The following is a 12,522-nucleotide window of genomic DNA, read 5'->3' on the forward strand; positions in this document are numbered from 1 at the left end:
AAAATGTTTACACAGAAAAGTCAAAGTTAGAAGAAGAGATCACTGGCTCAGATATAAAGGATGGAAACAGAGATGAAAAAGAAGATAGACGTCATAAAGAATGTCCACAAGCAAATAAAAGTACACTCAATAATTAAAATCTTTATGAGAGAAACCAAAGACTAGAAACTATATACATTAAAAGTGAAAATAATGTGGATGTAAAGCTTATAAAGTTCTCCTAGGAAAAAGGAGACAAGAGCAAAAAGAGAAAATTTCTTGGAGAGAAGTTGGGAGATATGAAAAAAGGAGAGCAAAGTACTAACCTGTGAGATACTACTGAGTCCTAGAGAAATCCCCAGATGTTAACAAAATACAATGATTGAAGTTATTATAGGTAAACAATGACAATAAAACTTTGCTAAGAAGAGGCCATATTAGAAACACTTCCCACTAACCAGCCAAAACCGAGGACAGAAAGTGACATATTATTAGACAAATTCTAGAAATTTATTAAAGTTTACAAAAATTAAAAAGAGGAAAGTTTTTTTTAATTTTCTTGCTTTAGTTCCTTAGTAGTAAGCAAGATTATTTCAAGCACATATCCTAAACACACACACACACACACACACACACACACACACACACACACACACGACAGCCAGACTTTGTAACACTGTTTCCTTTTTTTTTTTTTTTTAATGCCATTCTCTCAAATCTTCCCACCCTCTCCCTCTCCCACAGAGTCCATAAGACTGTTCTATACACCACTGTCTCTTTTGCTGTCTCGTATACAGGGTTATTGTTACCATCTTTCTCAATTCCATATATATGCGTTAGTATACTGTATTGGTGTTTTTCCTTCTGGCTTACTTCACTCTGTATAATAGGCTCCAGTTTTAGAAGATAAAAAGCTGTTATCCAAAGAGCTATAAAGAAGATATATTCAGTAAGAAATCAATTGTGTGGGATAAATAGAAAAAAAAATAATCTTTTTACCTTTATAAACACACCAGATAAGTACATTTTTAAAATAAATTACTCAAAGATGTACTTCTACCAATCAAGGGGTGAATTAAAATAAAGGATTTGAAAATGAGGAATTCATTTTACAAACAGTTTTGGGTAAACAACAATGTCTTAGTCATGAAGTAGGTTTAGTTACACAATAAATGAAAATACAAAATAGTTATTTTAAAAGATAATATGCATAAAGTAAAATATTACATTGTTAATAATAGTCTAGATATATATTTACAGATTAAATTAACAATGACCAAGAAACAGAGGGAAAAAGAAAGTAAAAAGAGAGACAGATGGCTGAATAAATATCTGTCTTGTAGGGATGTCTTCACTTGTAGATTTAGAAGAATGTAAATTTAATTATATTTGTGTGAAAATTAATGGTGATTATACAGAGAACTATAAGTAGACATCTTTGAAATCACTCGAAAATAAAGAAGCAAACTATTGTTTCGGCATAAAAGGAAAGGAAGCTTAGCAATCAGAAAGGCATTATAAAATAGAAAAAAATTAAATACCAAGAAAAAATTAAAGTGTAAATATTTATAATAAATATAAATATAATAACATAAAGAACTTAAACTCCTAGGTAAATGACAGAGACTTTCAGAGAAAGGTAAGAACAAAATCCAAATATATGTGAATAAAAGAAGCACGCACAAACCAAATGGTACTGGTTGAAATGTAGGCGTTATTACCATGTGAAAAAGAAGTAAAGTAGAAAGCAAATCAATGATATATAAAATAATTTGATATACAAAATAAAACTAATTTTAATTAGGTATTTGAACTTATCACTCTTAATGTTTTATAGCTGTTTAGAAAAAATAAGACCATTTTAAGACTACAAAAGATTTTCTAATATAAGTGATCATGTCAGATTCAAAAATGATCAGGTTCAATTTTGTATCCTATAAACAGAATTATACCTTCTTTGCAAACATCTGAGGAACAGATATAGCTATATGTACTTGACCAGAAAAGTTATCTGACTAAATTTAAAAGGAAAAAAAATATGGCTTTACTGTATGATCACCATATATATGAGCCAGGCTCCTCTGTCCATAGGAATTCTCCAGGCAAGAATACTGGAGTGGGTTGCCATGTCCTCCTCCAGGGATCTTCCCAACCTGGGGATCGAACCCAGCTCTTCCACATTGCAGGAGGATTCTTTACCATCTGAGCCACCAGGGAAGTCCAAGAACACTGGAGTGGGTAGCCTATTCCTTCTCCAGTGGATCTTCCCAACCCAGGAATAGAACTGGGGTTTCCTCCATTGGAGGCATATTCTTTACCAGCTGAGCTAGCAGGGAAGCCCATGCATATATATATATATATTTTTTTTTTTTTAAATCCTAAAATTTTAAGCAACAAGCTCCTAAGTAATTGAAACCTGGAAACAATACCATTTACAGTCACTCCAAAGAAATAATACTTAGATATAAATCTAACCAAATGCAAATAGAATCTGTATGCCGAAAATTACAAAATGCTGACGAGAGAAATCAGAGAACTTTGTCACAGAATGGATACCTTAGTATATAACACAATAATACAAAATAAAGATGTCATTTCTCTACTTACTTATCCATGTACTCAATGCAATTTTTATCAAAAATTTATATTAATACATATACAAAAAGACAAAAAACTAAAATAGCCCAAACATTTTGAAAATGAATAAAGTAGGAGGAATCACTATTTGATTTTAAGAACTTACTGTGTAGGTACATTAATTAAAATAATTAATTAAGACAACTAAAAGGAGAAAAGAAGTGTTATGAGGTGAAGAACATTAGCCAGCAAGAATTAAGCAGAGGATTTAAAAGGCTTTCAAGATTTGCTTTGGCTTCCAATTCTCCTTACATCTGCCATAAAATGTTCAGGCCCTGGGAAGGCACTGGTCTCTGATTTGGCTTAGATCAGAGCCAAATCTACCCCATGGCCTGCAATAGAACTGCCTCGGCAGTCCTGCATATCTGTAAAGGAGAAAAACCCACGGAAACTGTTGAGCTACAATTTTGGAAATTTTGAAGTTTGTTTGCTATACGGTAATGTTCCAGTGGAAACTTAACTAAAAAAAGTAACCAGAGGCAAGAACATACATGACTCCGTGCTAAGAATGTTGGATTTTATACTAAAGTGTGCCTGAAGCCAATGGGGCTTTTGAGCAAAAGAATGATATGATATGATATGATATGATTTATGTTAAAAAAGTATAACCCTGTTGGTGGGTGAAGAGACTAAGGTGATAACAGTAGAAGTAAGAAAATGATTTAAGAGTTTAACTAAACTTAAATCAAGCAAGATATTTTGGTGACGTGGTTCAAGGTGGCTGTGGGGAAGATAGAAGTGGTCAAATTCTGGATACAGCTTGAAGCAGGGAAGCAGCAGAATTAACTAATGAATTAGATGTAAATTGTGACAGATAAGATTCAACCGCCATCAACTGAGATGGGCAAGACCACAGTGGGAGCAAGAGTCTGACAAAAATCAACACTTTAGTTTTGGACATTTTATTTCTTCTGGTTTAATGGCCAAAGTCTAAGAAAATGTAGTTGCTAAATGAAAGAACCCTGATAAAGAGAATGACAAAATATTGTTTAAAAATAAAGTTCTGGATGAAACTCATGAAGGACAAACTGGATGAAACACATTATCAACTTTGGGATTGCCTAACCTAAGAAAGTTAGAAGAGGAAGGAGATATTTAGACCTCTTTAAAAATGTAGACATAATTTATTTATGAAGACATTTATTAAAATGAGCCTAGAATAAATGCATGTTGTCATCGTTATAATAAAACAAAAACATTTCCATGAACCAGTACGTATTTACTGGGTTCTATACCAGATTGTATCAAATCAGTTGTGGGATTTATGACAAAAATGTAAGAAGGCTGTGAGAATACCCTGGCATTTCTTACTGGACAGATAGAAGCAGAGAAAGCTGTATGCACTAATGCTTATCAGACAGGCTCACACACTGTTTCACTCTAGGATGAAGACATCTGAATTCTCTTTAGAATACCAGGATTGCCTTTTTTTTTTTTTCACTGGCTGTGCAGCTCACAGGATCTTAGTTTACCAAACCAAGGACTGAACTCCTGTTCTTGGCAATGAAAGCACAGAGTCCTAACCACTAGAATTCCCTAGGATTGCCTTTTTTTAAAAAAATAAATGAAAACATTTGAAAGACAATCACAGAGTGTCAGAAAGGCAATATCACAAAATATGTATTGCAAACAGTGGAAATGAATTGCTAATTAACCATGATTTTTGAAAGTCCACAGCCATATCTCAAAACATTGCATGGTTCAGTACCTTAGCATAGGCTAATTAATATGAGACAATATTCTGAAAGAAAAATTCTATGGCATTAAAATTCTAATCTGCAATCCATAGTGATTCCCACACAAAAAAAGAAAAATACCTTCCCCTACCTGTTACTTTAAAACTTATTTTGTTAGAAAAACTCTTTTAAAGTAAATTGTACTACTATCATAATGTTTATTCCAAACATGTAGAGAGTAGCTGAGGACTCTACTATACATGACAAGATAATAATGATTTTGCAGAAATGTTAGCAGCTCAGTTTAGGAGCCAGAAAACCTGGATGGAATACTGGCTTGATTACTCACTAACTGCATAATTTCAACAAGCTATTTAATCTCTATACTTTGTTTTCCTCATCAGTAAAATGGTAATGATAATAATACCTAACCAAAGGTAACTAAGAACACAAAAATACTAGTTACCATTATAATTATGATGAAAATGATTAGACCTAATTAAAAATAGGAAGGAAGGAAAGAAGAATGGAAAGATGAAGGGGGTGGAGGAGAGAAGGAAGGAAAGTGATGTTTATATATCCTTTGGTTTAGTCTTAGCGCTTAATGACACATAAAACTTCAGCGGCCTTACATGCCAAGTTTCTTGCCAATGGTGGTACTTAGTCAAAGCAACTGAAATGATCCTCCATGACCTCCTTCCTGAAAACTTACAGAACAGAGGAGATTTTCATCATGAAAAGAAGGCTCAGTTTTAAAAGGATGTTGTTTTACCAAAATATCCATTTTCCTCCATCACTGAAAGCTCTTATTGAAGCAACCTAAAGATTACTGATCACACTGACAGATAATAACCACACAACATGATTAGAGAGGGCCTTCCCAGGTGGTACAGTGGTAAAGAATCTTGTCTCCCATTGCAGGAACCTCAAGAACTCAAGCCTCAGGATCGATGCCTGCATTGGGAAGATCCTCTGGAGGAGGAAATGGCAACCCACACCATTATTCTGTCCTAGAGAATCCCATGGACAGAGGAGCCTTGTGGGCTACAGTCCATGGAGTCACAGAGTTGGATGATTGAGCACACACCCAGAAACAGAAACATGATTAGAGGGGCTTCCCAGGTGGCTCCAGTGATAAAGAATCCACCAGCTAATGCAGGAGACACAGAAGACGTGGGTTTGATCCCTGGGTCAATAAGATCCCCTAGAGGAGGAAAGGGCAACTCGTTCCAGTATTCTTGCTTGGAAAATCCCATGGACAGAGAAGCCTAGCGGTTTACAGGCCATAGGGTTGCAGAGTTGGACATGACTGAGCAACTGAGAAAACCCTCCCACGTGATTAAAGAGGCTGTGTTGACAAATTGTACCACACAATTGTTGAGCTGATCTGTGGAATTAAAATCAAAAGTCTATAATTGTAAAATTGTATTATTCAGTACAAAATCACTGACATTTCCTCTAATGTCATTGGTTTTGAATCCGATCACGGTAGAAAAAAATCATTTTCCTTCAGCACTCAGCCAGATAAAGCTACCTACATCTGTATGAGCTCTTTTAAGAACTTTGTGAGCCCCTTTTAGAAATCTTAGGGTCTGTCAACATCATTTCTTTGCCAAGAAACACTTCAACTGAAAGAAAATTCTCATATTTTATGCAAAATAGAACAGCTGTGATGCACGGACATACACCTAGTTTTGTAGCTCTGGTGATGGAGAAGCAACCCCTGACACTGGAATGCATTGCTGTGCAGATTGGCTTGTGTTGGTATTAGAGACTTGGCCAATACCAATGAAAGAAGTTTTTTCTGCTGCTGTGAAAGTTGTCAACTTCACCAGAGCTGGCCCCTTGAATGACCATTTTTTAAAGAAATTTGGTTCAAAAGTGGAATAAGATTATAATTTTTTTCTACTGTACGGACACTCGTAGGTATTCGATGGGACAAGTCAATGTACATGATTAAACTTCAGAAAAAAGAGAAAAAAGCCCACTCAGAACAATCTGAAAGGGAGATATTCATTCATTGCTTGGCTTGCTTGGCCAGTGTTTTTGGTCATGTGCAAAAGGTAAATCTGATCTAAGGCCCTGCGGCTGAAAAAGCATAAGTAAGTTTTTGCCAAGATGCCAAAAGAAGAGCTTCACAGGATAAGGTTGAGACTGACAATCATCAACTTCTCAGCTGGCAGAGTTGGAAATACTGCAGACCTTTTCCAAGGGTTTCTTCAGCTTCTTGGACCTTAATAATAAAATAAGCATTGGAAATCCATCCTTGGCTTATACGGCCTTAGTGCAAATTTTATCAAAGATGACTCCATTACCTTGAGAACTCAGGAAATGAAGTGACCCAAATTCAATGTGAAGTGTCTTATTCAGTTTTCATGCTCCAACACCAACTCACTATACCTGAGCAAAGCAAAATTTAGAAGCAAATTTGATTTAGTTTGCTTTTATATACAATTGAGAATCAGAAATGTTCACTTTAAAAAGCACATATATTCATAATTAATTCAAGGCCAAAGATGATTTATAAGTTGCTATGTCAGAGTCTGTTGCACTAAACCAAATAGCATCTGCCTTATTTTGGAAACATACTGCTAATATTTATTTTTTTATTTTGGTTTCATTTACAAAATTTGAATTTAATTCCATGTTTTTCCATTGAGAAGTCATTGACTTTTGCATGATGTTCCACCATCCCCAGAAGAATGCATATACTCCCACAAAGTTATTGAACTGCTTTATAACTTGACTTTATATACTTACAAAAATAATCTCTAGGGAAAAAATGTCTTTTTAGATTCTATGTGTCTGGAATGCAAAAGAAAGTTGAGAACCAAAGTGATGTAAGCTTCATGAAGATGAAATACATGAATTCCCTTAATGTACTATTTTTGATACACATGTAAAAATTAGCACTATATAGATGGGTAATTTGAGAACACTTAAGTTGCATCAAAAGTTGATAAATCACTGGGTGTCCCTAGAATGCCATGTTTGCAAAGATACAGAGAGCAAAGAAGTCCTGAATGCTTAGGACATGTTACAGCTTCAGAATTTATTAGCAAATATCCAAAAGCTTAAAAATCCTCAGGATAGCCTATCCTAAATCAAAGTGAATAGACAGTCACTGAAGTACGAAAAATGGTTTCAAGCTGAGTCTCATCAGTGTCCTGATTGCATAATGATGTTTTAAATATTCATAGGTTTCAAGAAGTTGTTTTAAAACTGTTCTGGAGAACATTGACTTTTGAACTTACTTCATACTGTGTTCATTTGAAGAATCTATACCAATAAACTTGAACTTAATTTTATAGTAATATCTCATTGCTTTTGAGAGATGGATTAGGGATAATAAACAACAAACTTAAATATAGGAGAATAAACCAAAATTTACATAGGAGCTAAATGGCACCCCACTCCAGTACTCTTGCCTGGAAAATCACATGCATGGAGGAGCCTGGTGGGCTGCAGTCCATGGGGACGCTAGGAGTCAGACATGACTGAGTGACTTCCCTTTCACTTTTCACTTTCATGCCTTGGAGAAGGAAATGGCAACCCACTCCAGTGTTCTTGCCTGGAGAATCCCAGGGATGGGGGAGCCTGGTGGGCTGCCATCTATGGGGTCACACAGAGTTGGACATGACTGAAGCGACTTAGCAGCAGGGTATATATAGCATATTCAAAAGCAGAGACATCACTTTGCCAACAAAGGTCCGTCTAGTCAAGGCTATGGTTTTTCCTGTGGTCATGTACGGATATGAGAGTTGGACTGTGAAGAAGGCTGAGCACCGAAGAACTGATGCTTTTGAACTGTGGTGTTGGAGAAGACTCTTGAGAGTCCCTTGGACTGCAAGGAGATCCAACCAGTCCATTCTGAAGGAGATCAGCTCTGGGATTTCTTTGGAAGGAATGATGCTAAAGCTGAAACTCCACTACTTTGGCCACCTCATGCGAAGAGTTGACTCATTGGAAAATATTCTGATGCTGGGAGGGATTGGGGGCAGGAGGAGAAGGGGACGCCAGAGGATGAGATGGCTGGATGGCATCACTGACTCGATGGACATGAGTCTGAGTGAACTCTGGGAGTTGGTGATGGACAGGGAGGCCTGGCGTGCTGCGATTCATGGGGTGGCAAAGAGTCGGACACGACTGAGCGACTGAACTGAGCTGAACTGAACTGAGGGTATATATGACTACACTTGACTACAAAGAAAATTTTACCTTCCAGCATACAGAGTTTTTTCAACAACAACAAAATTGCAAGTTTACCTGAATACGTAAAGTCCATATTATGGTTGGAAGGGCAAACATAGCTGACAAGTCTAGAATGGTCATTCAAGACTATTAGTCTACTCATTCCAAAATAACTATAGGAATGTTACCACTAGAGGTGGAGCAGAGCAATGGAAAGCATCCCAACAAAGAAAGAAATGCAGTCTTTAGCAGAGATTTGTATTATTGTTTTCATGAAAAACAGCAAGCCACAAACCAAACACTCACTAGAATTCAATTTTGGTTTATTCTCTTATATTTATATTTATTATCTCTATAATCCATCTCTCAAAAGTAATGATATTACTATAAAATTAGGTATAGATTCTTCAAATGAACATAGTAACAGTACTTATAAAACAACAGGTTAAAGATAGTGATGACTTTGAGTCTAATAAAATAAATGTAGAATTTCTACAAAGATGATGGATTATCAACCTTTATGATTGATATTATATCTAGTTTTGAAGATTATTGTGTTCTAGGTTTTAAAGATAGTTAAAATTTTATTGTTTGTGTTTGTTACATAGTATGGTCTTCCTTGAACATAAATTTCCAATAGAATTCTATGTTTTTTCTCTTTTGGCTGCATACCAATAATGAAATATTCTGATATATCTTGGAAAATTTGTCTTCAGTGTATGTCTGAGAATGTATTGTAATTCCTTCAATAGTATTTTTGTTTTATATTTTGTACCGGTTACTTAATTAAATGATTTATTTTCACATATTGTACTTTTGTTACTTATGCAGAAATTCATGTAAATGTATTTAATTTACTATTTTAACTTGTACCAATGTTTACTGAGATATTTTCTCCCCTGAATTATCTACATCAGTTTTGCTACATTTAGTTTATTTGTGGATTGATTTTTAGTCCCCAGGGTTTATTGAAATACAATGCCAGCATGTGTCTTATGTGTGGTATGGAACTCAATTTACCAATACATTTATTATATTTTATTGACTGTTAAGAAGATTGAAGGCAGGAAGAGAAGGGGATGACAGAGTATGAGATGGTTGGATGGCATCACCGACTCAATGGACATGAGTTTGAGCAAGCTCTGGGAGTTGGTGATGGACAGGGAAGCCTGGTGTGCTGCGCTCCATGGGGTTGCAAAGAGTTGGACACAACTGAATGACTAAACTGAACTGAACCTGTCACTATATTTCTTTTTAGTTGTATGTTTTTTATACTTTAGTATAATTTATTGAAAATTACTGTATACTCAGAATTTACAACTTCCTATGAGTTCTAGTTCAGTTCAGTACTGAACTGATGAGTTCTAGTATACTGCACAGTGTGATTTATGACCAAAAGGACATCAAAAAAACACAGAAACCAATATGAAGAGGTTCCCAGTAACTAAAGATAGACCAATCTGAGCATAATAAAAATTTTGAATGCTAATGACTAAACACACCAACTCTATAAAAACTCATGTAAAGGAGAAAAGGAAATGGCAACCCACTCCAGTGTTCTTGCCTGGAGAATCCCAGGGCTGGGGGAGCCTGGTGGGCTGCCATCTATGGGGTCGCACAGAATCGGACACGACTGAAGCCACTTAGCAGCAGCAGCAGCAAAGGAGAGAAAGTTACTCCCTCTCCACCAAAAACAGAAAAAACAGTCCCAAAACTTGTATAGAACCACAGAAGACCCCAATTTGGCAAAGCAGTTCTTGAGTAAAAAGGATACAGCTGGAAGCATGACAGGTCCTAACCTCAAAATATATTACAAAGCTATAGTAAGCAGAAGAGGATGGCATAGGCATTGGCATAAAAACAGACACATACACCAATGGAACAGAATAGAAAGTTCAGAAATAACCCCAACATATATAGCTTAAACATATATGATCAACTAATTCACAACAAAAGAGCCAAAAACATATAATGGGGAAGTACAATCTCTTCAAAATTGTGCTGGGAAAATTGGACACAGGAAAAGAATGAAAGTGGGCCACTATCTTATACCATACAAAAAATCAACTCAAAATGGATCAAAGACTTGAACAGAAGAAGATATGAAACCATAAAACTACTGTTTAGAAGAAAACATAGGAGGTAAGTTCCTTGATATTGGTTTTGATGATGACTTTTCATATTTCACACCAAAAGCAAAGGCAAAATAAACAAGTGGGATTATATCAAACAAAAAGTTTCTGGATAGCAAAGGAAACTATCAATTAAATAAAAATGCAACCTATAGAATGGAAGTGAAGATGAAAGTGGAGAGTGAAAAAGTTGGCTTAAAGCTCAACATTCAGAAAACGAAGATCATGGCATCTGGTCCCATCACTTCATGGGAAATAGATGGGGAAACAGTGGAAACAGTGTCAGACTTTATTTTTCTGGGCTCCAAAATCACTGTAGATGGTGACTTTAGCCATGAAATTAAAAGGCGCTTACTCCTTGGAAGGAAAGTTATGACCAACTTGGTAGCATATTCAAAAGCAGAGACATTACTTTGCCAACAAAGGTCCATCTAGTCAAGGCTATGGTTTTTCCTGTGGTCATGTATGGATGTGAGAGTTGGACTGTGAAGAAGGCTGAGTGCCGAAGAATTGATGCTTTTGAACTGTGGTGTTGGAGAAGACTCTTGAGAGTCCCTTGGACTGCAAGGAGATCCAACCAGTCCATTCTGAAGGAGATCAGCCCTGGGATTTCTTTGGAAGGAATGATGCTGAAGCTGAAACTCCAGTACTTTGGCCACCTCATACAAAGAGTTGACTCATTGGAAAAGACTCTGATGCTGGGAGGGATTGGGGGCAGGAGGAGAAGGGGACGACAGAGGATGAGATGGCTGGATGGCATCACTGACTCGATGGACATGAGTCTGAGTGAACTCTGGGAGTTGGTGATGGAGGGAGGCCTGGCGTGCTGCGATTCATGGGGTCACAAAGAGTCAGACACGACTGAGTGACTGATCTGATCTGATCTGATAGAATGGAAGAAAATATTTTCAAATACATAAATGATAAAGGGTTATCATCCAAAATATATAAAGAACTCATATAACTCAACAGGAAAAAAATCCACAATCTGATTTTAAAAACTTGCAGAAGATCTAAATAGTTGTTTTTCCAAAGAGGACATACAGATGTTCAATAGGTATATTAAAGGGTATTCAACATCACTAATCATCAAGGAAATGCAAATCACTGTTAGAATGGCTATTACCAAAAGGAACACAAATAACAAGTGTTGCCAAGGATGTGGAGAAAAAGGAAACATCATGCACTGTTGGTAGAAATGTAAACTGATGTAACCACGATGGAAAACAGTATTCCTCACAAACTTAAAAATAGAATACCATATGATCTAGCAATTTTGTTTCTGGGTAGGTTTCCCAGGTGGCTCAATGGTAGAGAATCCGCCTGCCAATGCAGGAGACACCGGTTTGATCCCTGGGTTGGGAAGATTCAGTGGAGAAGGAAATAGCAACCCACTCCAGTATTCTTGCCAGGGAAATTCCATGGTCAGAAGAGCCTGGCAGACTACAGTCCATGGGATTGCAAAGAGGACATGACTGAGTGACGGAACAGGTATGCACACACATTCAAAGGAAATGAAAACACTAATTTGAAAAAGGATCTGCTCCTCTATGTTCATTGTGACATCATTTACAACAGCCAAGACATGGAAACAATCTAAGTGACTAGAGGTGGATGAATGGATAAAAAAATGTGGTATATATATCTGCAATGGATTGGTCAGTTCAGTTCAGTTCAGTTCACTCGCGCAGTCCTGTCTGACACTTTGCAACCCCATGGACTGTAGCACGCCAGGCCTCCCTGTCCATCACCAACTCCCGGAGTCCACCCAAACCCGTGTCCATTGAGTTGGTGATGCCATCCCACCACTTCATCATCTGTCGTCCCCTTCTCCTCTCACCTTTAATCTTTCCCACCATCAGGGTCTTTTCAAATGAGTCAGCTCTTCACATCAGGCGGCCAAAGTA

The sequence above is a fragment of the Bos mutus genome, chromosome 6 (assembly GCF_027580195.1).
Source record: "Bos mutus isolate GX-2022 chromosome 6, NWIPB_WYAK_1.1, whole genome shotgun sequence".
Taxonomy (NCBI): Eukaryota; Metazoa; Chordata; class Mammalia; order Artiodactyla; family Bovidae; genus Bos; species Bos mutus.